This window comes from Epinephelus fuscoguttatus, linkage group LG11 (assembly GCF_011397635.1).
Source record: "Epinephelus fuscoguttatus linkage group LG11, E.fuscoguttatus.final_Chr_v1".
Taxonomy (NCBI): domain Eukaryota; kingdom Metazoa; phylum Chordata; class Actinopteri; order Perciformes; family Serranidae; genus Epinephelus; species Epinephelus fuscoguttatus.
In genome coordinates, this window is record NC_064762.1 from 1,618,059 (window position 1) to 1,644,750 (window position 26,692).

At 43.5% G+C, this 26,692-nt stretch overlaps 2 protein-coding genes across 5 annotated transcripts in view; one reads left to right on the forward strand and one right to left on the reverse strand.

The window, feature by feature from the left end:
• tmem200a (transmembrane protein 200A) overlaps positions 1 to 22,568 on the reverse strand; it is a 93,248-nt gene extending 70,680 nt beyond the window's left edge. For both annotated transcript variants that reach the window (XR_007450294.1, XM_049589282.1), the window contains exon 1: positions 21,769 to 22,568. The gene's annotated coding sequence lies outside the window, so the exon portion shown is untranslated. The remainder of the gene's footprint in view (positions 1 to 21,768) is intronic.
• tmem244 (transmembrane protein 244) overlaps positions 1 to 26,692 on the forward strand; it is a 146,326-nt gene that overhangs the window by 100,735 nt on the left and 18,899 nt on the right. For 2 of the 3 annotated variants that reach the window (XM_049589300.1, XM_049589302.1), the window contains exon 6: positions 11,693 to 11,814. The exons of the other annotated variant lie outside the window; for it this stretch is intronic. The gene's annotated coding sequence lies outside the window, so the exon portion shown is untranslated. The remainder of the gene's footprint in view (positions 1 to 11,692; positions 11,815 to 26,692) is intronic. 3 annotated transcript variants of the gene reach the window in all.

Consider the following 26,692-nt stretch of genomic DNA (forward strand, 5'->3'; position numbering starts at 1 on the left):
CCACAGGACACATGTAAGCACACCAGGGCAGGACCTCCACATGTAGCTTCTTTGCCTGCAGTATTGTCTGAGACCAATCAATCAATCAATCAATTTTATTTATAAAGCCCAATATCACAAATCACAATTTGCCTCACAGGGCTTTACAGCATACGACATCCCTCTGTCCTTATGACCCTCGTAGCGGATAAGGAAAAACTCTGCCAAAAAAAACCCTTTAACAGGGAAAAAAGGACGGACAGACGTGCAATAGATGTCGTACAGAACAGATCAGCATAATAAATTAACAGTAATCCACATGACACAATGAGACAGAGAGAGAGAGAGAGAGAGAGAGAGATGTCAGAGCAGCAGAGCAGTCATGCTTCATGATAGCTCCTGAATCAACCAGTTGTTTTCTGTCGAAAAGTTGGATGAACACAGAAGATTTATGAGAAAATTGTAAAAGGAGTGATGAAAATCCATCAGAGGAGAGAAAGAGAGCAAAAGGAAGAGGAAGAAAGAGAGGAAATACAGTTGGAGGAAAACTTCAGAGAGAGAGAGAGAGAAAGAGAGACATCAAACAAAGGAAGAAAAAAGCAAAACAAACCAAGAAGGAAGAGGAAGGAGAGGACAAGGAAAGTGACAGCAATCAGCCAGCTACTGGACACTGAAATCAGTGAGTTTTGTCAATTATATCTATAAAACAAGCTCCAACTGAAATATTGAAGCTAACAGCTAACAAGCTAATCCTAGCTAAACAACAGTTGGCTGTGTGTGGTTGCCTAGCAACGGCATCAATAGCAGCAGCAGCAATAGAAGCCTCCCTATTTCAAGGCAAAACGTACAGATACTTGAATATCAACAACTGTGTCAAGATGTCTACCTGCTCTGAAACAATCGATTATCCTCCAGCTGTTAAGAGCAAAACAGCAAGGAACAAATATAAACAAAAAACACTGCGAGACAGACCAGAAACCCTGTTCCTGGACCACTACAAAGATGGCAGGACCTGCAATCTAATCTTCTGGACTGATGAACCCTATGCCTGGCTGAATGTCATCAGCTCTTATTACTCAACAGTAAAGAGAGCAGGCATTTGTAATGGATGGAAAATCAGTATATTGGAAGACAATGATCCAGACTCAACCAGAACAACAATCAACCTGTTCAAAAATGGAACTGCCATGATACAAGGATACCTTGGACAGTTTGAGCACGATTTTGCTGCTATGAAACCAAGTGTTGAGAAGGAGAAAGAGAATCTCACAGGCACACCAACAACCCTGGGAGTCAAAGCGTCCTGTTCTCCTCCGGCTCCAGACAAAGCGGCCGACAGATGCCGACAGCGAGTTTCCTCTCCTAGAGCGCTCTGAGGACCTGGACTGCATGAGGAACAGTTCTCCCAAATGGAGATCGAGTTAGTCCAGCTCAGGAGCAGATGGACCAACAACAACCTAACTCTCATCCCAAAAATGACATCGTAGCAACACTCAAGAGAACTGGACAATGTCAACTCACAACTGAGAGAGATTCAACAAGAAGCAACCAACCAGAGGAACCAGCTGGATCATCTCAGGGAAGAGGTGAAGGAACTACAGAAAGACAGAGACGACTGTAGAGCTGAGCTGGCCACATTGAGAGAGGAACTGAAGGAGAGGGACAGAACATTGTCCAGTCAGCAAGTAAGACTGAACTCTATACAGTCCCTTATGTCCACAGACCCCCCTCAGATCCAGACCAGGTCCAGCCAAACTCAGACTACACCAGCTGAAGAACAACATAGTCCTCTCCTCGAGGGCTCACTCCCTCCAACGCAGCGAATGTAGCCCCTACTCACCTTCCTCTCCCAACCAGCTCCCCACTATACATATACCAAGTTCAACCTCTAGTCACACCTCGGGGCAAGTCCTTGACCCAACCACCAGCCAACCCCCCATGTCCACTGGAGACCCAACCTGCAGCTCTGGACCTGAAACTACCGCAGCAGCAGGAACAGCCCCACATCCAGACACAGCCCAGAGTCAACAAACACTCCCAGGCAGAAGGGCAGACATCCTCCTCCTCATGGACTCTAATGGAAAGTTCCTGGATGACAAAACCCTGGTCCCCCGGCACAGAGCAGAAAAGATCTGGTGCCCCAACACGAAGAAAGCTCTGGAGCTGCTGACGGTGCGTGAGCTCGGTGAGCCGAGCCACATCATCATCCATACAGGCACCAACGACTTAAGGCCCCAACAGGACAGAGTGGCAGACTCTCTGAAGAGAGTGATCGAGAAGGCCTCCACCACTTTCCCCAACAGCAGGATCGTCATCTCCACACTGCTGCAGAGGAGAGACTTCCACCCCCGCACCATAGACAGAGTGAACTTCAGCCTCTCCAGGGACTGCGCACTCAAAACCAACGTCTTCTTGGCTCAACATCCAACTCTAGACCTGGACTGCCTTTATGACAACGTCCATTTGCACAAAGAAGCAGTCCCCATCTTTGCCAAGACCCTGAAAGACGTTGTCCTCAGCAGGAACCCTACAGATACCCCAAGGAACAACCGCACAGCGCAGATCCCACGCAGACCATCAAGATCTCTTCAACCCTCCAGACCACCCAGACCCCCACGATACACTCACCCCAGAGCATCAGAGAGAATGGCCGGCCCACGACACCCGCCGCATCACCACCATCACAACGAGCAGCCTACACCACAGCTGATCCAACACAGACCTCCAATACCCAGCCGGAGAACCACCCTACCTGGAGGTCCCGTACCCCCCCTCCTCCCAACAGCAGAGACGAGACTACAAGAGCAGCAGAACATCGGACGGAGCTACGCTGCAGCTGTGAGAGGAGCATCGGCCTCCCCCTCCTCTGGTGACATCAGGGACATACAACACATGTTAAACTTGCTATGCTCTCGCCTCATAGGGACGTGGTAGAAGAGCCCAGAGCTTAATGAGCAAATAATAGTTAAACATGAAGTTTAGATTTTTAAATTGATTGTTAGAAGAGCAGAGAGCTTAATGATCAAATAATAGTTAACTGTTAAACATGATGTTTAGATTTTTTTTATTTTATTTTTTTTTTTTTTTTAAGTGGTTTGTTAGAAAACAACAATTCCTAACAATATTTCAAACCACATATTATCAGTTCACTTATCATATATTATTTCACTCCTTTTATTTATCTACACATGATTTTTCTTTTCTTTCAGTGTTCATCTTATGCTTTTTTTTAACAGATCACAATTACAGATGAAGTCACTCACAATAACATGTTGGAACATTCAAGGTCTCAGAACTTCTGCTTTTGGTCTAAAAAGCAGAAACTCTGACTTTATTAGAGAGTTAAAAGACTCTGACATCATTGTCTTACAGGAGACATGGTGCAGAGAAGACGTTTCCACTGGTCGTCCTCAAAAATACAATGAGATTATTATCCCATCAACAAAAATCCCACAATCACACAGGAAGAGACTCAGGAGGCATGATTATATGGTATAAATCAGAACTCATTCACTCATTAGAAATAATTAAAAAGCAGAATCATATATTTGGCTGAAAATTAACAAAAGATGCTTTGTGTTGAGCAACATGTCTACATGTGTGCAGTCTACATCCCACCATCAGAGTCCCCATACTATAACCCTGATGTTTTTCTATCCTTGAGGAAGATATTAACCATTATAAAAGCATGGGAAATATTCTGATCTGTGGAGACTTGAATGCTCGAACAGGGAAAGAGCAGACACTCTGAACACCCAGGAGACAAACATTTACCTGGAGGGATATACTCCCCCCTCCCTGAAGGCCCAACCAGAAAGAGCTTTGATAAAGTCACAAATACAAGTGGCATCCAGCTTCTGCAGCTCTGTCGTGCACTGGGTCTGTACATAGTCAACGGCCGGCTGCGAGGGGACTCTCTGGGTCGCTACACTTATAGTTCAGCTCTGGGCAGTAGCACAGTAGACTACTTCATCACAGATCTACACCCAGTGTCTCTCAGAGCCTTCACAGTCAGCCCCTCACACCCTCTCAGACCACAGCAAGATCACAATCTATCTGAAAAGGGCACCATCCAACAACACAGTCCCCCGACCATGTCAGCTTTATAACTGCACACACTCATTCAGATGGAAACCAGACAGTGTAGGGAAGTACCAGGAGGCGCTGGAAAATCAGCAAATACAGAGTTTAATTCATTTATTTCTGTCTGAAATGTTTCCTCATAATAACATTGGTGTAAACTTTGCTGTGAACAAAATCAATTCAATTTTTCATCATTTGGCTTTATTATCTAATTTGAAAATCTCGAACAAAAACATAAACAAATAAACAACAACAAATGGTTTGACATCGAATGCAAAAACTTGAGAAAAACTTTAAGAAGATTATCCAATCAAAAACACAGAGATCCAGATAACCAGAACATACGCCTTCAGTATGATGATGTTCTGAAACAATACAAATATACCCTAAAAACAAAGAAAGAACAGCACACCAAGAACCAGCTCTGTGAAATCGAGGAATCCTTAGAGTCCAACTGGTTCTGGGAGAAATGGAACACCATAAACAAAAACCAGAAAGATGAACTGGCACTTCAAGATGGCAATACCTGGACTAATCACTTCAGAGATCTGTATAGTAATATCACAAAAAATAGTGATCAAAACAATATCTACAATAAATGGAAAACCCTGGAATCTGCGCTAAAGAAAAACCAAAACCCCCTAGATTACCCAATAACAGAACAAGAACTCACAGAAACCATCCAATCCGTCAAAACAAAAAAGAGCTGTGGAGTCGATGGAATATTAAACGAAATGATCAAATACTCAAACAATAAAATTAAATCGGCGATTCTCAAACTATTCAACATAATTATATCAGTTGGCACTTTTCCAGACATCTGGAACAAAGGTTTAATAACTCCAATTCATAAATTTGGGGATAAATATGACCCAAATAACTACCGCGGGATCTGTGTCACTAGTAACCTGGGAAAAATATTTTGTAACATCATTAATAAACGAATAGTAAATTTTCTTTCTGAACATAATGTTTTACATAAATGCCAAATTGGATTTTTGCCAAATTCCCGCACAACTGACCACATATTTACTCTCCACACCTTAATTGACCAAGAATTAAATGTAAAGAAAAGAAAGGTCTACGCCTGTTTTGTTGATTTCAGAAAGGCCTTTGACTCCATCTGGAGGGTCTTTTCTACAGGCTCCTTGAAAGTGGAATTGGGGGGAAAACATACGATTTCATCAAAGATATGTATACAAAAAGCAGATATGCCATAAAAATTGGAGACAAACAAACAGCCTTCTTCTCCCAGGGCCGGGGGGTCAGACAAGGATGCAACCTCAGTCCCATCCTCTTTAATTTATATATCAATGAATTAGCAAACCAATTAGATCGGTCCACAGCACCTGGCCTCATCCTGAAAGACACAGAGGTCAAAAGTCTCCTATATGCAGGCGACTTAGTGCTGCTCTCACCCACTAAGAGGGTTTGCAACAGCACCTGAACATCCTGCAGGACTTCTGTCAGACCTGGGCCCTGACTGTAAATACCACAAAAACAAAGATAATGATCTTTCAAAAGCAATGCACAAATCTAATGAACACACACAATTTCTATTTGGACAACACTAAATTACAACAGACAAAAAACTACACATACCTCGGCCTAAACATCACATACACAGGAAACACCAACATGGCTGTGAAGGATCTGAGAGACAAAGCCAGAAGAGCTTTCTGCGCCATAAAAAGAAATATAAAAACAAACATTCCAATTCGAATCTGGCTAAAAATATTCCAATTTGTAATTGAACCAATTCTCCTGTATGGAAGTGAAATCTGGGGTCCTAAATTAAATCAAAATTTCGACAAATGGGACAAAACAGTCATAGAAAGTTTCCACACTGAGTTCTGTAAGAACATCCTACAGGTCCAGAGAAAGACCCCAAACAACGCCTGCAGAGCAGAACTCGGCCAATACCCCCTTATTTTAAAAATACAAAAGAGATCAATTAAATTTTACAACCACCTGAAGTCAAGTCACCCACAGACATACCATCACAAAGCCCTCAGCTGCCCAGAGAAGAGTCCCCTCGGGCTGGTCCTGAGGCTCTCTGCAGACCAAAACACCAACCCAATCAGACCCAACCAAATGATAAACCATCAGAAAGAAAAATACATTACATATTGGAAAGAAACAACCAAAACACAGAGTAAATTACAATGTTATCTGGCCCTAAAAAGAGAATACACGTTAGCAAATTATCTGAGCACAATCCAAAGTGCTTCAGTGAGGAAAGTGTTGGCTATGTACAGACTCAGTGGACACAGTCTTGCCATAGAAACAGGTCGCCACAGACAGAACTGGCTGCCAGAGGAGGACAGACTCTGCTCCCAGTGTGACAGAGGACAGGTAGAGACAGAGCTCCACTTCCTCACCTCATGTCCAAAATATCAAACGTTAAGAAACAAATATTTCACACATATAACACAAACATGCCCGAATTTGAATTTAAAACAGACACAGAGAAACTCCCTTATTTACTGGGAGAAATCCCCAAATGTTTAACGACTGCAGCAAAATTCATCTGCTGCTGTAACGAGCTGAGAACGACCAGTGGACACTGAGATACACAACTAATACACACACACACACACACACACACACACACACACACATGAACACACACACACACACACATGAACACACACACACACACACACACATAAACACAACAATGTAACACTTCAACCCCCTCAGACACACATACATGTATATAGTTTAATGTTAAATTTTATATATCACTTGTTATTACTTATTATTACTATTATTTACTACTACTTTTACTACTAATACTATTACTATTATTGTTGTTATACTATTTTTACACTTATTTTATTTTATGTTATTAATTCTCTAAGTGCTTTGACAATATTGTTATTATAACTTTCATGTCAATAAAGCAAATTTGAATTGAAAAAATTGAATTGAATTGAGAGAGAGAGAGAGAGAGAGAGAGAGAGAGAGAGAGAAGGAGAGAAGGGGCCCGGTGTATTATAGGGGGGTCCTCCGGCAGACTAGGCCTAAGTCAGCCTAACTAGGGGCTGGTACAGGGCAAGCCTGAGCCAGCCCTAACTATAAGCTTTATCAAAGAGGAAAGTCTTAAGTCTAGTCTTAAATGTGGAGACGGTGTCTGCCTCCCGGACCGTAACAGGAAGATGATTCCACAGGAGAGGAGCCTGATAGCTGAAGGCTCTGGCTCCTGATCTACTTTTGGAGACTTTAGGGACCACGAGTAACCCTGCGTTCTCAGAGCGCAGTGTTCTGGTGGGATAATATGGCACTATGAGCTCTCTAAGATATGACGGAGCTTGACCATTTAGAGCTTTATAAGTTAACAGTAGGATTTTAAATTCAATTCTGGATTTTACAGGGAGCCAGTGCAGAGAAGCTAAAACAGGAGAAATATGATCTCGTTTCTTAGTTCCTGTTAGTACACGTGCTGCTGCATTCTGAATTAGCTGGAGAGTTTTTAACGACTTACTAGAGCTACATTGTAATAGAGATTTACAGTAATACATCCTTGAGGTAACAAAAGCGTTGACCAATAATTCTGCATCTTTTCGGGTCAGGATAGGCCTAATTTTCACAATATTACGCAGATGAAAAAATGCAGTCCGTGAGGTTTGTTTTAAATGAGAATTAAAAGACAAATCTTGATCAAATATTACTCCGAGGTTTCTTACGGTAGTGCTAGAGGCCAGAGCAATGCCATCTAGAGAAACTATGTCATCAGATAAAGAGTCTCTGAGTTGTTTGGGGCCAAGAACAATAACTTCAGTTTTGTCTAAATTTAACATCAGGAAATTGGTGCTCATCCAAGTTTTTATGTCTTTAAGGAAGTTATGGAGTTTAGTTAATTGATTACTTTCTTCTGGCTTCATCGATAAATACAACTGAGTATCATCCGCATAACAATGGAACTTTATAGAGTGATTTCTAATGATGTTGCCTAAAGGAAGCATATATAGAGTAAATAGGATTGGTCCGAGCACAGAACTTTGCGGAACTCCAAAACAAACTTTGGTACGTAAGGACGATTCATTATGAACGTCAACAAACTGAAAACGATCAGATAAATAAGATTTAAACCAACTTAGTGCAGAACCTTTTAGGCCAATTAAGTGATCCAGTCTCTGCAGCAGAATTTGATGGTCAATTGTGTCAAACGCCGCACTAAGATCTAATAAAACAAGTACAGAGACGAGTCCTTTGTCTGAAGCAATCAGAAGGTCATTTGTAATTTTAACTAGTGCTGTCTCAGTGCTATGATGCACTCTAAATCCTGACTGAAATTCCTCAAATAAATTATTATCATGGAGCCACCTGAACAGCTGCTACAACAACTGGTTTGCACAACCCAAGAATTTCTGCACAAACTGAAGCTCATCTGGTCGTCCTCAACAGGGTCTCGACCTAACAGCAGTGTATTGTCGTCACAAACCTGAGTGGGCAACAGCTCACCTTCGATGGCGTCTGGCACTTAAGAGAAGTGTTCTCTTAACAATGAATCATATCTGTGGTGCTAGTCGTGTGAAATCCATAACTCAGAGTGTCTAATAAAGGTCTTCTTTTTTTTTTCTCAAGATAAACCTACACATTTTAGAGTGGCCTTTTATTGTGACCATCCTAAGGCACAGGATAACTAACTTCATTTTTCAACCTGGACCCTATTTTCCCATGTATATTGATCAAAGAGACTGATGTGAACAGCAGTTTTTGAAATTGCTCCAGTATTGAGCGCGCTAACAGAGGCCGGCAGCCACACAACAGGCTGTAATGGACACGGGGCAGTTAAACATCGTCACTGTATGTCCATTAACAGGTGTGTTTTTGCAGCAGAGTGGCTCAGATTATTTCAAGTTTCTGAAGTTTCTCTTTACCTTTCACTGCACTCTGTTTGTTATTGCCTCATGAAGCAAAAGTCTCTTTGTGAGATATCAGCAGATGTCACTCGTTGCAGGAAAACAACAGTGGAAACATGAGTGAGATTTGGAAACAGTATAATTACTGGAGCAGTTCAAAAGTTTTTCAGTATCATGGATGATTATTTGCCTGATTTCAATCATGTGGATGAAGCTTTTGAGTTTGACTGCCGTTCGTATTTATGTGAGCCGGAGCATACGGATGAAGAGTGGATGAGTTGAACTGTTTCTCACCATTTCTGTGTCCAGGACTTTTTGGGCTGCTTGATGATGGGATGGAGCAACACGTAGCATAAGCCCTGCCTCTACACTATATCAGACCTAGAGCCTCTGAGATTTGTTGTCGTATGAAAAAATAAATAAAAGTTATCAGTCAGTTGCTGACTGAGAAGTACAAGGTTGATTTCCAGGCGGCTCAGTGTCCACTGGCTCTGACTTTGATTCAGGCTCTGGTGGCTCAAACGCTACGGCTGTACAAGTCCAATAAAGCTGCTAATGGAGCGTCCATTGTAGCACTACAATTAGAAGAGGCAGCTTTTCTGTGAGTGGGTGTGGCTTCATCACGTTCAGCATCCCAGAGCAGATAATACATTCTATTTCTTCATGATTTGGAAATGTAATTTCATACACTCTGCGACTTTTTTAATTACTCAGATGTGGCTGGGGGTTGACTGCATCTTTTTCTGAGGTGTGACAAACTCATTACACATATTTATATTTGCTTTGCCAAAACTTTAACAAATTTGTACACAAAATTTGAGAGAAATTAACCTTAGATGCCAAAAGGTGCCAAAAAAGTGTAATTGCATGCAGTGTATATTTACTTTATTGTAAAGTAAAATCCCAAAACCCATCTAACTTTTCAGATAAAGACAGCTCCATGTTAGGTCAAAAGAGTTGTATTATAGCTTACTATATGCTACTATACTATATAGTACAGGACAATAATATAGTATATATGCAGTATAATATATTTCAATATAGTATAGTACAATCTAATCTAATATAAATTAGTATAATATAGGAGGGTGGACTAACTGTCTGTGTTAAAGGCTTATTCTGTTTTGGATGTTTCAGCCCATTAACTACAAATTGTGTTCACTTTATTTTACATTAACATTAATCAGTAGATAATCACTTTACCAAATGGGTGCCGAGAGGAAATGCGGTTACACTCAGAGACAGTCCTTGGAAATCCTCTTAGCTTGTGCCTCCCAAAAACCCAAAAAACCATCAACGTATAATGGAAAAAGTTCACGTGATCCTTTTACAGTGTCCCTGTTTGCTTTCTGTGCCTCCCAGCTTTTATTTTTTCAGACTTAATAGCTCATAAATGTGATGGTTTCTGGCAGCGGTGTTGAGTGGCAGATATCCCAAAGGCTTCCACAAACAAACATGGAGGAGTAATCAAAACTCCCCCCACTCCACTTACATGATGTCACAATGATAACACAACTTTGACCAAAATAAACTGTTTCCTGTGAGGGATAGTTTTAGGATGTTTCATTTCCTTAAGTAGATTTTCATTGCTTACTGCTCATTCATTCATTCATTTTCTGAAACTGCGTATCCTGTTAAGGGTCACAGGGGTGGAGCCTATCCCAGCTGACACTGGGTGAGAGGCGGGTACAACCTGGGCAGGTTGTCAGAATTTAGGCCCGTTTCCACCGCAGCAACTCTGGGGGAATTTTACGGGGCCGGGGCCGTTGGTGCGTGTCTCCACCGCAGGAACCACCCCCGAGGGACAGAGTTCCAGAACTTTAACAGGGGCTAAACAAGTCCCTGCCTCGGAGCAGGTACTCAGAACGGCCCCAAAAACTCCTGGCTGGGGCTTGGGGTTTACCTGGTGCTGATTGGATATACTCAAGGCGGGATGTGACGTCAACAGAAAGCGACAAAATAGCCCTAACCCTAACCCATTTTTACATTTTTTACTGCGTCACCCCGGGCAAAATAGTCGCACAACAATTACGTCACATCCAGAGCCCGGTAACTTTACAGGAACCTTCCTCCGACTCTGCTCTCTCGATGGAGACACGGCGGTTGAGAGGGCGGAGCGAGAGGACGTTCCTGTCAAGTTCCTGCCCTCTAAATAGTACCGGGAACTTCTTCAGTGGAAACGGGCCTTATCACAGGGCTGACACATAGAGACAGACAACCATTCACACCTACGGACAATTTAGAGCCACCAGTTAACCTGCATGTCTTTGGACTGTGGGAGGAAGCCAAGGTGCCCTGCAAAGAAAGGCTCCTGCAATGGGGGGGTTTGAACCAGGAGCCCTCTTGCTGTGAGGAGTCAGTGCGAACCACTGCCTACCGTGCCACCTTTGCTCACTGCTGTGGAATGAATATGAACTGAAATCAATAGCTTTACGAGGATGGAAAGTCATATTGAAGCTTGTGATGTCAGCTTTGTAAACTGGTCACAACAAACCTAAAGTAAACAGGAAGTGTAATTATAATGGGCCGCCACATGAAACACGTCTGTCAGTGTGATCCTTCAAAGACAGTTTCTCTGCTTCACCCGGCGGTATGTGACAGGAGAGGTATCACACAGAGATGAGATGACATGTGACACAAAGCTGTGACATGAATTACCACGCATGATGTGCCTTACAGCAGGAACTGATTTGTTGTTGTTATTTACAGCCACAAGTTTGAGACATTACTCTGTTGAGGCCTGACGTGTGATTCTTATCCAGAAAGGAAATGAGACTTGACCTGCTCCAAACCTGTGAGGACACCTGGAAACATTTGAGGAGGAATCATCCATCCATCTTGGATTGAACCCAGGGGTCTGCAGTGGTGGGCAAATGTTTGTCAGGTAGTGTTTTCGTACTGGGATCATTGTGAGCAGATGTCCATAACTGCTTATGTTATTTCAGGCAGCCAGTGTTTGTTCATCTGTTTTTGGATTTATGGAGTTCTTCACTTCATTAATTACTCTCCCAGTGTTCTGGTGAGTTTGTGAAGAACCTTTCTCACATGCCTCTGGTGAACAAAGAATCTAAAAACGGACAACGTTCTTGATGGATTGAAGTCACAGCATCCCATGTTTAACAAAACTATATCAAAACATCCATTTACAATCTCTCACAAAAGTCATGCAGTACAATCCAAGCCTCATTTATACAGTTGTATGGTCAGTACTTCCCAAACACACAGCCCTGACCTAAAAGTGAAAATTGATCTGTGCTCTCTTCAAAGCCAGACTCCATTGAGAAAAATTTACGTCGCTGAACACAGGAGCTGCAGGTCTACTGCTGCCTCTTTCTGTAGTTTGTTTGTGTCATTGCGTGACTTTGGTGAATCTGAACCAGGCCTTTAAAACACCAGAGTCAATTTATAACACAAACAAGCCGACCGAACGAGGCAGAGGTAGACCAGCAGCTCCTGTGTTCAGTGAGGGAAAATTACTGTTTTTATCAATGGAGTCTGGCTTTGAAGAGAGCATTGATAAGTTTCACTGTAAGTTCAGTTCCCTGTTGGAAAGGGCTGTGTGTTGGGGAAGTACTGAGCATACAGCAGCTGGATGAGACTGCATGAGTTCTGTGAGAGTTGGTAGACAGATGTATTGATATAGTTTTACAGTTTCACAACATGATTGTCTGTGACTTCAGTTCATCCAGAATTTTCTCGGTTTTTGGATTGTTTGGAGACCGGAGGCCTGCAGGAACTCCCTGCACTCCATAGATTACAGCGGTGGTTCCCAACTGGTGGGTTGCGGTCCAAAAGGGGGTCGTAGGTCCATTTCTGCCGTACAGTGAGTGACTAACAGACAGCTACTTGACAGAGACATCAGATTGGCGCGATGATATGGCCAAACACAAGTATGATGCCGAATGTATTAAACTGTGTGGACCTTGAACTAATGACGAAGGAGAGATTTGGAATCCGTGGCTGGACCAGTTGGGTACCACTGGGTTACAGCATGTCATATGCTTTGTTCTTTGGAGGGTTTTTTTAAAGCTTGGTTTTTATAGTTAACCCTGAAGTTTTGGAAACTCAAAGGGGAACTAACGTTGCTTTCAACCTGGGCCCTATTTTCCGATCTACTTTTGTCTAAATGAGTGATAGAATGTTCAATATGTGACATTTCTCCAGTACGAAGCTAGGGCTGACCTGCCTGCAGCCTGTGAGCGCGTGCTATATTAAAGGGAAATTTCTGTTTATTTCAACCTGTCTCCTATCGTCCTAAATTTGTTTCAAGTGACTAGTGACATCAAAATAATAGTTAGCATGTTAGCCGTTAGCCTAGATACAGCCGGGGCGCATAGTAGCGTCAGACCTGTTAAAACGTAAGTGAACGGGCAACCTTCAAGTGCAAAGTTAGTCCACTAAACAAGCTTTTTTTCCACAAAGACCGCCTCATATCGTTAGGATAAATGTCAGAGAACATATAGAAAATGACATGTAAACGTGTTGTCTTACCTTACTGGTGTGCTGCCATGTTTGTTTGCCATTTAGCTCTGCTTTCCAAAGCGCGGCCGAAATATTGCGAGAACAAGCAGCGATCTCATACCGTGCCTGAAACCTATAAATAATAGGGCACTCAGACAGCGTCAAACAACGTCAAAATGCGTCCACTAAAAGTGCATTTTTTTCACACAGATAGGCTCGGATTGTTAGTATAATTATCTGACAACATAACGGAAAGGAGAAATGAACGTGTGTGTTTACCTTTAGCTGGATTCAGACATGTTCCTCTGCCTGTTGCTGCTCCCTCTCTCTCCTCGTCCGCTCGTCAGTTTCAATGAGCTCTGCGTCCGTGTACGTCCGTGTTCAAATAAATACGGGCGCTCATCAAATTCAGTTGGCTCATCCAGATCCAGTTGGTCAAAATCGGGTAAAAATTCAGCAATGACTACTCCAAACAGTCGCGTTTGTAAGCTCGCTCCAGCGGTAACTTCCTGCAACAATTCAAGTCTCGCGAGACCAACTGCCGTAAATCACCATAGACTGTATAGTAAAACACCAAAGGAGAAGAAGAAGAATCTCGCGAGACGTGATATTTCAGAGCAGACTTTCACTCTCTGAGTGAGTGTTTTGACTTGCAACAACAAACATGTCTGAATTTTTACCTGATTCTGACCAACTGGATCTGGATGAGCCATTTGAGTTTGATGAGCGCCCGTATTTATTTGAACACGTCTCTTAGCTGTCCATTGTGTACGATGATGGCGCTTGCTTCAGGGTGGGGGGGGGGGGGTTCAGCGACGTTGCCACTTGTGCCACTTCAGGTGGCTATCGAGGCCGATGCGAGAGCCAATCATCCGTCCGCATTCAGGGCAGGGGAGCCCGGACGTAGGGGGAATGTGGCCTGCCCTCTGGTGTCTCTGGGCACGTCTCTCTGTCCTTCTCTGCTGATTGCTGTTGTGTATGTGTGAGGTTGCTCTGGCACAGGTGGCCCGCCAGGCTGATCGGTCAAGTGCCAGAGTTTCAAGCTGCGTGGGGTTGATGATAGTGCGCTTTAAGAAGGTCTTTGGTGTAGTTCTTATAGCGCCTTTTTTGTCTGCCAGCAGCCCGTTTTGCACCCCTTAGTTGGCCGTAGAGGACTTGGCGGGGTAGGCAGTGGTCAGGCATACAGGCAGCAACAGGCAGAGGAACATGTCTGAATCCAGCTAAAGGTAAACACACACGTTCATTTCTCCTTTCCGTCATGTTGTCAGATAATTATACTAACAATCCGAGCCTATCTGTGTGAAAAAAATGCACTTTTAGTGGACGTATTTTGACGTTGTTTGACGCTGTCTGAGTGCCCTATTATTTAATATAGCGCGCGCTCACGGGCTGCAGGCAGGTCAGCCCTAGCTTCATACTGGAGAAATGTCACATATTGAACATCCTATCACTCATTTAGACAAAAGCAGATCTGAAAGTAGGGCCCAGGTTGAAAACAACCTCCCCTTTGAGTCCTAAACTTGTCAATACTCGGGACTGAAAACTTGGCTCAAGCATATGTTCATGCTGGGTTCATGAAACCTTAATCTGCACAGACGAACAGATGTTTTCAGTCATTCTGGTCGATTACATTATGTTCAGGTGGCCTGTCACTGATATTAGGCAGCCATATGTATCGACTTTTTCTGGCATCAGAAAAATCCCAGCCTAATTACAACCTGAATGTTGACTTGAACACGATTAACAAATTAGAAACCATAAAAGCAATTACATAAACATGCCATTAGCTCTCTCTCCTCGAGCTGAAGGTGGGTGAAAATCATGCTGCGAGTTATATGAGTTAAATGACATCACAATATAACACTGTAACAAGTGCGACATTGCATACAGGAAAGTGTGTAAGTGGAAGTTAAGTCCAATCAGCGCACACACAAACACACACAAACACACTCACACAAGGTCCTGAAAGAGGTCTAATCAGGCAAAGTGAGAACACCTGTGCTGGGGCTTTTGTGATATAACATGAGAAAATGTCTTGTTAAAACAAACTTTAACCACGCAGCTATCGCATTTCCCAGCACTGAGTTGGCTCACAGTGTTCAACATCTTGTTTTCTGCTGCAGCACTATTAGGACTGAGTCACGAAATTGACTGAAACTAAATCTGATACCTGTAAGTTTGGGTCTGGCCGAGTTTGGCTCCTGAGTAATCAGACCTCTGTGTGAGCCTGATACATCCAGACTGAAACCTCTGTCCTTCCTGTAGCTCTTTAAAGAAGCAGACTGCCATCTGATTTGGTTTTTTTTTTTTGGTTTGAAAGTGTTTGAAGTCAATTTTCTTTGATTGCTCCTCAGTAAAGTGAAAAAAGTGTAATTTGTTTCAGAGGAACAAGAATGAGCAAAAGATAAACAGATAGCGAGCGTGTGTCTCTGCATTGCTTTACTCCTACAGACTCGCGGTCACCGGTGAGTCATCTGTCTGGAGAATATGTCACTTTGTGTTTTCCCGTTGACCTTTCGGCAGCACATTTACTGATGCACGCACTCGAGTGTCAAATCCTGTACCCTCTTCACCATCTTGTTTGTTTTTTTTCTTCCTCATTATTTTGATGATACATAGTGTTTTTGTTTTTTTTAAAGTCTCGCATCCTTCACACTGAATCAGTGTCATTGCCTCCTGCGATATATTCTCTCTACTCGATTGAATTAAGGTTCGAATTGAATCATCAGATGCTCATGCCAGACGTGTGTGTGTGTGTGTGTGTGTGTGTGTGCTGGAGTGATCCCCCTGTTGATTCTAGCAAAATGACTCATTCTGCCTCCTCAGTCTCGGGGTTTTAGTCACCCACACTCATCTTGAGGTACGAGATGTCCCCAACTCGAGGATGTGATTTTTCAAGATTAATCTTAAATTACAGGATTTCCGACCTTAAACTGTGACACACATGACTCATGCCAATCTGTAAAAACAATATTGTTTTGGGGGTGGACATTATGAGTTACCCCAATGAAATCGCTAGGATTTCTAAAGGGTGCAGTGTCTAAAGATTTTTTTATGGGCTATAATAATAATTATAATAATACATTTGATTTATATAGCCCTTTTCTGGATACTCAAAGAAGCTTTACAAAGAACAACAACAACAAAACAAAGGGAAAAAAACAATACAAAGATGAAATAATCCAGAAGAAGGGAAACAACGCAAAGAGGGAGAAGAAGAACACAGAAATAAATAACATAATCAGGATTTTACTCTAAAAAGGGGAAACTGCTGCTTAGTGGAATCATGTGCATTGTTTGGTGTAAACTAATAAAATGTTTAAATTGCAGTCAGTTAAAATGCAACTCCAACGTTACCAGCATCCAAAGAGCCAACAGGCTGGTAAACGGCAATAAATAGTTGGCACCATTAAGTGGGATGAGCACCAGCTAGCTAGCCTCCAGTTTAGCACTGCTTGAAAGTAAAATTGTACATTCAAATGGCGATCAGCTCACTTAAGTGGGATTTGTGGCAGAATTATGTATGTGTTGTTTGGTGTAAGGTTACTTTACAAGCTAAGTAAATGGCTCGGTACAAAGAGACAGCCTGTGGGCCTTCAAAATGAAGCCAATGCAGAAGTGCCAAAAACTGCAGTTCCTCTAATGGCCACTTGAGGCTGGCTCCAAAAGCAAGTCAGTCCTCATAAGGTACTGACACACCAAACCAACATCAAAGAACTAGCGGCGACGAAAGCCAACTGTTGTGTCGTCTACGTCGCCTCACGTCGCCCTGTGTCAGTTGCATTTGAACACACTACACGGACTACATCCGACGGCCAAGTAGCACGTACGTTCTGCGCCTGCGTGAGAGAGAGCGGAGTGAGAGAGTGGTACATCCTGTCAGCCTCTCAGAGACTAGCGGAGGCTAACTGGCTGTGCTTCCCTCCGGTCATGCTGCAGCTAACGCTCCGCTAGCCGCTCCCAGCTAGCTCCGGTTTGTTATTCAGGTTAAAGTGTGAAGAAGCAGCGGGTCTGTGGGGCAGCTGAGTGAAGTGGAGCCTGAGGAGGAAGCACCGGTTAGCCCCGGTTTCACTACAGGCAGATTCACTCGCTACAGGGGCGAGGAAATAAAACCTGAACAGCCAATCAGAGTGATCTCTCTCACCGACAAGCTCCACCGCCGACTCAACATGCTCAATCGGCCGAAAAACCGCCGACGTCAAAGTGCCGAAGGTGCAGAACACACCGCAAAAACTAGGGCGACAGACGCTCACCGACAGCCCAACTTTGGTCGACGGCTGACTGTCGGCTTGGTGTGTCAGGGCCTTTAGACCCACATGTTAAAATGCCCAACTTCACAGCAGAAATAAACATGTTTACAGCCTGGTACAAACAACAGTTTTGGTGTCTATAGCTAATGTCTACATTCATGATAACTGTACGGAGGGGGAATTTTTATACCTCATCCGTTTAACTGTTATTAAGGCTTAAATGTACGCATATTTAAGGGCCTGGTCACTTTGAGTTACAGGTGATGCCGGCTGGTATAATAACATAACCATGGTGTAAACTCAGATTCGTAGATTATAGGTAGAGCCCTAGCCATCACCATTGGTACTGCTAACGCTAATGCTATTTCATTGTGTTTTCAGTTCATGTTAGATAATGACCACGGTGTGGTTGCCTAAAGAAGTCTTGTCAATGTTTGGTTGTGTAAAAAGACCCTCTAAGAAGTCAGATGTTCAGCCTTCTGGTATGTACATTTTGTTTTAATGGCTTGAAGCCTGTTTTTGGCTAGCGAAAAATTAGCATTAACATTAGCACAGTTAACTGTAGCTGTAAATGCACCATGTTTACCAAGCTAGCAGCTAACATTAACGTTAATCTCCACCCACTCATCAAAATATGGTCATTTCTGGCACCAGAAGGATGACGACAGTAAAAATGCCAAACTGGAGGCTTTATAACGCAAGTCCACGAACCAGTGGGTGACGTCACAGAATAAGGTCCACTGTTTCAGCTGTAAATGCACCATGTTTACCAAGCTAGCAGCTAACATTAACGTTAATCTCCACCCACTCATCAAAATATGGTCATTTCTGGCACCAGAAGGATGACGACAGTAAAAATGCCAAACTGGAGGCTTTATAACGCAAGTCCACGAACCAGTGGGTGACGTCACAGAATAAGGTCCACTGTTTCATTCAGTCTATGGTTGGTACACAGTGCAAGCAGCTGTGGCCACCAGCTAACGGCACAGCTGTGTTTCTAGGGCAAAAAGCATGAAGCAGGTTTGACAGGCGCCTGGGAGGGATCTGTATTTTATCTGTTATTTTGTCCTTTGCCAGTCACATGCCTGCCAACAGCTCTGCAGCGGCGGCGCCTAAACTGGCGTCTTGGGACCTTTATGGAGTCCATGTTTGGATTCTGGAGGCCAACTCTCGACAGTGATTTAATTTTCAGCAATATTTGATTTTCCATAAACAGTTCTTATTTAATTTGTCCTTTAGAACATTCTCAGTGGAGACAAGAGTCACATATTAAATCAGATAAACCTGAATATCTTCCTCAGATGGGGGTCTGCTGGATTATTATCAGGTGGTGGTTTGTGGGTCTGCACATCTCTGTGGGAGTCTTTGGAGTGAAGGAAGTGCTGACCTCCCAGAGGGGTGCATAAACAGGATTATCCAGTTACTGGATATGTGTGAAGGAGGATTAGCTGATATGTCGCCTGACTTCTTAATGAAACTCAAATTAAACTCTGATGCATTTCTGCGTAAAGTGTTTGGCAATGAAAGATGTCTAACAAAGGGTCAATTGGCTCAGTGACTCACCCCTGTTCTTCAAACAGCGCTCAAGGTGACAGTTACTCCTAATTCTCCGACATGTAAATCACACTGAATAATAAAACCAGAGACAGAGCATCTGTGGTTAAAGCCTCCCTCCACTTAAAAAATGTGTTTTGCTTATTGTTAGTCCACTTCAGTGTTTGACCTTAACTCTACAGAACGAAGTACGTGCAGAGGGTGACAATAGAGGTGTTTTCAGACTGGAGTAACTTTAGATAGATAGATCTAAACCACACTTTTTGTTGTGTCCATACTGCAAGAACTAGGAACAATCGTAGTACTTAGAACCTTGTTTTGAGGGACTTTATAGCTCCTATTTTAGAGCAGGTTCTCTCCCAGCACAAGAGGAACCATGAATGACTCAAATGGTGACTGGTTGAACACAGCCAATGCAGCACCGGCAACTGGCATTTTTCAAAACCTGTTAGCCTTGTAAACAACAGACGACACAAAATACATCACCTCTAAATAAAAAAAGGAAGAAAACATGGACAAATGATCCGACAGTGACGTCCAGGCTTCATTGAGTATATACACCACATAGGTGAAAGAAGCGATTTTGACTTGTTGAAGCGAAGGTGAGGATGCTTTGCTAACCGTTGCCTGGCCTACAGTACATCACCTCAGCGCTCCTACTGGCTGTGCGAATGCAAACAGAAAAAAAACCCTTATATCCTTGGGTGAGCTCTCCAGCGGGCCGTTCCATTGAGCGAGTCCCCAGAACTGTTTGATCTGAAGCCCAGTTCAGACCAGATTCGCAACGAGACAAGTTGAAACGTGCAGCTACCTGCAACGTGCCGTTCTGCAACGTTCTAAAAACCTACCAGCTCACACCAATGCAACTAGAAGAGACGGCGTATCATCTCTAGTCAACGACTCTCTGTGCTTCTGATCTGTAACGCTGACAGGAAGTGACCACCATGAGACGGCGTATCATCTCTAGTCACCGACTCTCTGTGCTTCCGATCTGTAACGTCGACAGGAAGTGACCGCCATGAGACGGCGTATCATCTCTAGTCAACAACTCTCTGTGCTTCTGATCTGTAACGCTGACAGGAAGTGACCACCATGAGACGGCGTATCATCTCTAGTCAACGACTCTCTGTGCTTCTGATCTGTAACGTTGACAGGAAGTGACCACCATGAGACGGCGTATCATCTCTAGTCAACAACTCTCTGTGCTTCTGATCTGTGACGTTGACAGGAAGTGACCGCCATGAGACGGCGTATCATCTCTAGTCAACGACTCTCTGTGCTTCTGATCTGTAACGTCGACAGGAAGTGACCGCCATGAGACGGCGTATCATCTCTAGTCAACGACTCTCTGTGCTTCTGATCTGTAACGTTGACAGGAAGTGACCACCATGAGACGGCGTATCATCTCTAGTCAACGACTCTCTGTGCTTTGTTCTGATTTGCAGCTTTTCAGACTTATTTTGTGGCTGAATATAATTTGTAGCTTCTTAATTTATGAATGAGGATAGTGATAGTGAGATACTGGCTACAGCTGCATTTGTAGTAGTGATGAAACAAACAAAACGAGCATCAGATGGACTGTATTCATAATAAATACGTCACAATAGTGTAAATAACCAGTGTGCGACACCAGTAAGACCAGAGAGCTTGGCGGGGTTGGAGCACCTGATGCAGCAAGCTAACACGCCATCTGCAGCCATTTTGACTTGACCAGCTGAGTGTCAGGTGACATCATCAGCCGGCTTGAGTCGAGCTCAGACGGCCAGTTCACACTGCTGACACTTTTCTCTGCAACGTTCTAAAACAGTTTTGTCTCATCACGAATCTTTGGTCTGAACTTGGTTTGAAAAGGCTGTTTACACATTCATCACGTGTCTCTGCGCTCACCTTAAATCTGAGTGTCAGACACGCAGGAGTTTGTGACATCACAACTAGAAGCCAGTCATTCTCCAGTATGAGATGTACCCAAGTGTGATGTGGAAACTTAAATCCTCGACAGAGAAGAGACTTTACAATAAAGAGACGTCTTGATTTTTTGTCAAGATGGTAGAAGTCAATGCAGTTTTCAGTATTTTTAAGCTTTTTGGCATCAGAAAACACAAAGTATTCTTGTTACGCGAATATTTTATACTGCATGTCTTAAATCCTGTTGAGTGTACATTGAAAATTACCATTGATCCTTTAATTGTGACCTTTGACCCTGCTTTTAATGCATGAATATTGATATGGTGTCTTGTTAGGCTATCAAGTAGTTAATTATAATGAGGAGACAGTGGGCTGGCACAGAGGAGTGATCATCCCAACCATGACACCATGAACAGATCATGATGTTCCCTCCCCAGTAAATCACCAACAAATAAAACACTCACACACATGCACAGGAGACACACAGTACGCTGCTCTGTCTCAAAACACCTTCAGTCACATTAAAACGCTGCTGATAGATGAGCTGATGCCTCATGATAAACTTCCTTGTTCATCAAATATTAAACGACACGTCATTAAATATGGATGTAAATAAAGAGACAGACTGAGGAGCTGTTTAAGAGTTGGAGACACAGCTCAGGTCTTACCTTTGCACAGAGCCGAGTGTGTGTCTGTCACTGTGCCATTAGGCATGCGGGGGGATTAGGCTGTAACCTGGAGCAAAGTAAAGAGCCATCTTCCACTTTGAAGGCTACTTCCACTGAATGCCATGCCGGAGAAGATTCAGATGACAGGAAGCAGTTCAGCTCCCGTGCAGGGTTTACACAACAGCAGTTCAATGGGTTAGTGGGCTTTCTTCAAAGTGTCCTGACTTTATTCAGCGCCGAACACGTTTTCCGCCAAATGGAGAGACTGCGCGCTCCGGACAATGACGGCGGCGAAACACGCTCCTAATTACGACTCAAGGAAAATCCTTAAAAACATTCCGCCTCTTTAAAGTCGTAAACACTCTGCTTGTAAATTCCCCCAGCGGAAAAAATATTCCTTGTTCCACTGGAGGGAAACAGACAACAAAAGCCGCTGATGTGAAGTCCCTCCTGCGTAAAACTCGCTCCTGATATTCGCGTCCAAAAACTTGATTTTGCGTCAAAGAGAAGACAAAAGATGTAACTCGTTGTTGGGAAATCTCAGCAGCAAGTTGTTGCGTTTTAAGAAAAACGTTGTAAACCGGCGAGTACAGCGTGTTTTTATTCCTCTGAGCCGGAGAGAGACGCGGCGGCTCCATCCAATTCTTCCAAAGCGCTTGTACGCTTGTGGGAATGTGAGAGGCTTTCACTGAGGCGTGCGTGCGTGTGCACGTAGTGTGTGTGTGTGTGTGTGTGTGTGTGTGTGTGTGTGAGAAAGAGAGAGAGATTGCTTTATATGCGGGCTGGGAAGATGTGTGTGCGTGTTTATGGAGGGAAACAGGGCACCGTGCCATGCCTTTCTTGTGTGTGCAGGGCGCAGACGATAAGGGGATGACTGGGTTTGAGGAATGACAGAGGGAGAAGCCTGGTGATGCTCAGCCAGGACGAAACAGTCCAGCTTGGGATGCATCTGTGTGGGAGCAGGAGGACAACACAACATTCCTGCAGCAACAAATGCAACATGGGAAAGTGTGTTAAGTGTCTCACAGCTGTGACAGTGGCGAGAGTTTCTCCTTGTGTGTTTGTGTGAGATATACATGAAATGCCCAGAGGTTTGGAGTTATCAACACACACACACACACACACACACACACACACACACACACACACACAGCACCATGTTTGTGTTCAACTTCCCAGCTTCTCTGTCTCCACCAACACAGAGGAAGGGGGGCAACGCAAAAACGTTGCAGATGTTGGCATGCGTGTCATTTCCTGTGTTTACATGCTGGAGTTGAGTCAATGAAAATACACAAGCTGGGCTGAGGTGCAGAGAATGTAAGACAGACGTTGAGGCCCATGTTTTGAGCAATAAGCTAAAAGTGTTTGTGAGACAGAGAGACAAAGGAATAGCGTTATTTCTTCAGATGGTTGGGATTCAGTTGGCGAGAAATAAAACAGCCCGAGGGCAGAGCAGGACAGCTGAACATGTGGGCACTCATTAGGACCTTGTGTTGGTCCTCAGCTGCCATACTCGACCTTAAAGGGACAGTTCACCCCAAAATCAAAAATACAAATGTTTCCTCTTACCTGCAGTGCTTTTCATCAATCTAAATAATTTGTGGTGACTCTAAATTGTCTGCAGGTGTGAATGTGAGTGTGAATGGATGGCCAGATCGGGCCACTGAAAAGCTTGGGGTGAAACACCAAAACCAAGAGCCATAACTCCATTATGCTGGCAAAGTACATAGGCGATATGAAAACTATGTCAACATGTAAAGCTAAGGGATCATATGATGCTTACACTTTCTTTTTTTACTTTACAGTCACTATGACTGATTATCTGATGTGCCAGTTGTGCCCTTGCCAGAAGTTAGCCTAAATTTATAGCGTTATTTAGCCCCCTTCCCGACAAACTATGTCAACTGGCATAGCATGCTGCATATTAACCTCTTACTGTACCATTACTGAAAAATTAGCCTAAAATGCCTTTCCAAGGCTGACCCAATGTAAATTCAATTAGGAGAGACTCGTTTTTCATAGTAAAAAGGATATTTATTAACGTGCACATAAGATTTTAGACCCTGTAGAGATGGTATGATTTAAGGAGGGTGATGAATCCATAGCCGAATAGGGAACCTCTTCCCTGGGGTCTAGACGCTGGTGGTGGTAGAGGTGGTGAGATGAGATGAAGATGGAGAATTGCTGATGATCTGGATGAGTAGAGCAATGAGCCTTTGTTGAGCCTGTACTGGACTCTGAGGGTTAACGGGGTGGAGGAGGGGGCACCAGTTCTGCCTAAAATGGCGGCTGACAGCATCAGAAGAGAGAGCAGATTTTAAATTCTGCAGTGGCATCCTGATTGGCTGATAGAGAATCGTGGCAAAGTTTGATTGGATAACTAGAGGAGATAAGAAAGTCTTGTGACTGAAGTTACGCTGAGCCTGTTTTAAATCTGTTGTTCAACCTTTGGAGTACATGCAGTCTGCTCATTTAAAATGATGCAACAGCGGTCAGTCAGATTCGTAGCTCAAGGCTTTGATTTTTGGTCTGACGGAGGCGCTGTTGTGATCGTACCTTGAAATGGTTTGCATCAATCAAATCACAAGACTCTTTGCTTCTCAGAGGAACTGCTTAACTTAAACATAGCAGCTGGGACCTTGGATGGGCCATAGGAATGGTTAACATGGTTACCAGTGGATGCCTTTGGTTGTCTACTTTCACAAGATACCACTACGTTCATGTTAGCTTAAAAAATGAGCATGCTGCAGCCTGTTAAAGACAGCTATGTTGGCAACCAATTATTTTCACCAGGAGGCAGTGGGGGGGGGGGGGGGGGCACTGCTCTGGTCCATGAAAACATTCACACTTCTTTCTGCACACTCTGCAGCTCACACCAGTCTCACAACAATCGAGACTGATCAATAGCACTGCAGCTAAGAGGAGACAACATGTTTTTGGTTTTTGGGTAAACTGTCCCTTTTAACCTGACCCCAACTCTGACTCTAATTACATGAATAACAGCCTCTCTGCACCACACACACACACACACACACACACACACACACACACACACACCACAACCCCCCTCAGGATCCTCAAGAATCACCACTTGGTGTTTTCCTTTGGCTCTTGTGGAGACTTGTGGAGCCTGTACGATCACATAAACCTTCTCTTAAACTCATACGACTCATGAGCTCGTTGAGATTCATGTTGAGGTCGTGTGCCTGCTGCAGTGGTCAGTCAGTTGCAGTATTTACATTCCATCATAGATGGAAATGAAAACACGCTGCAGCGGGGCAGAGAGAGACCGAACAGGAGGGAGACGGAGACGTGGAGAGAGTGTGGGAGAACAAGGAGAGGAGAAACAAAGCCTTACATTGTTGACTGTTGCATTTATTGTTTACAAGCCCACTTGGGACTTTGGGATTTAGAAAATGTGTTGACTTTTTTGAGTTATTGTAAGCAGCTGTGGACCAGAGTCTGGAGCTGAATAATTAAAGGGAAAATCTAATTGAGAGGACGAAGGATTTTTGGAAAGACGGGGGTTGTGCTGAGAGGAGGAGAGGAGATGGGGGGAGGTGGAGGACTGGAGGAGGCGAGGGGAGGAAGTAGAGAACAGGAGGTGAAATGATGAGAGAAAAGGCGTGGAGGAGAGGAGACTGCAGAGTAAACCAAGTGGTCCTTTTGAGATGAAAATCTCTGAATGACTCAAAGTAGGCCGACTGGTGAAAATCAACAGGAGACATGTAGCGCTTATTTCAGGCTCAGTGATTGGCTGGGAGGGGGAGGGACATGAGGACATGGTTAGGGGCAGCAACAAGTCATTATTTTCATTATAGATCGATCGTTTGTTCCAGAAAATAGTAGAAAATAGTAAAAAAAAAATAAATAAATAAATAATGATGATAAATGATGATAAAAAATGATGCTTATTCTTTCTTTCTTTCTTTCTTATTGAACATTTCTACTTTTCTAGATGGCTAGCATGTGGTTAGGTTTAGGCACAAATTTACGTTTGGGAAAAGATCATATTTTTGCCTTAAAATACCTGATTTGGAGGGCGCTGTCCTGCTGCAGGAAAAGCAGCGATGACTGGGGAAAAATCTTCCGCTTTCTGGGTTACAACAGGGTTTAATGTTAATGGGGTTTTTTTTCATTTGCCCAGTCAGTCAAGTGGGTCAGAAATCTACTTGCTGGAAGTCAGTTTTGACTTGTCCCATACACAGTTTGTATTCAGGGCGCCCACTAGCTCAGCCAGTACAGCAGGCGCCCGTGTACAAAGGCTATGTTCTTGTCACAGCAGCCACTCTGGCCCTTTGCTGTATGTCATCCCCTCTCTTCCTATTTCACGCTACACTTTCTTATCTAACAAAGGCAAAAACGCCAAAAAAATTCTCTTAATATTTTTTTTCGATTTATCAAATAACAACAAAGACTTATGTTTAATCTGTATTTTGCCCACATCCTGTAACATCACCCAACTAAACTCCTGTTACCAGGACAACTGAAACGCTCGCTTGAGCTTCAGCTCATTAACTTAAGTGAACTCTCAACAGAGATGAGGAAGAAGCAAGATGGCTCACTCCCTAACTACTTCCATCATCAGCTCTGGAAAAACAGTGTTTGTAATTCTGTTTTACTACTTGGCCCATCGGACTCTTCTGGTTTCTTATATTCACAGTTGTTGTCAAGCTGGGAAAAGCAGATCAAGATGCCCAGCCATCCTGCACTGTTGACTGACTGCAGGGAGAAGCCAGTTTTGTCCATGATAGATGTGTGATCAGCTCCATAAAGCACTGTACTTGCCCCGGGCAATAGTGGCAATCGGGCAGTCCTTATTGTTGAGCCCTGCACAATTTCAGCAGGAAAGAACCACTTTTCATGCCTAAAATTCCGCTGGAAAAACAGTGATGTGTCGCTACAAAGCACCCGCGTTTGGTGC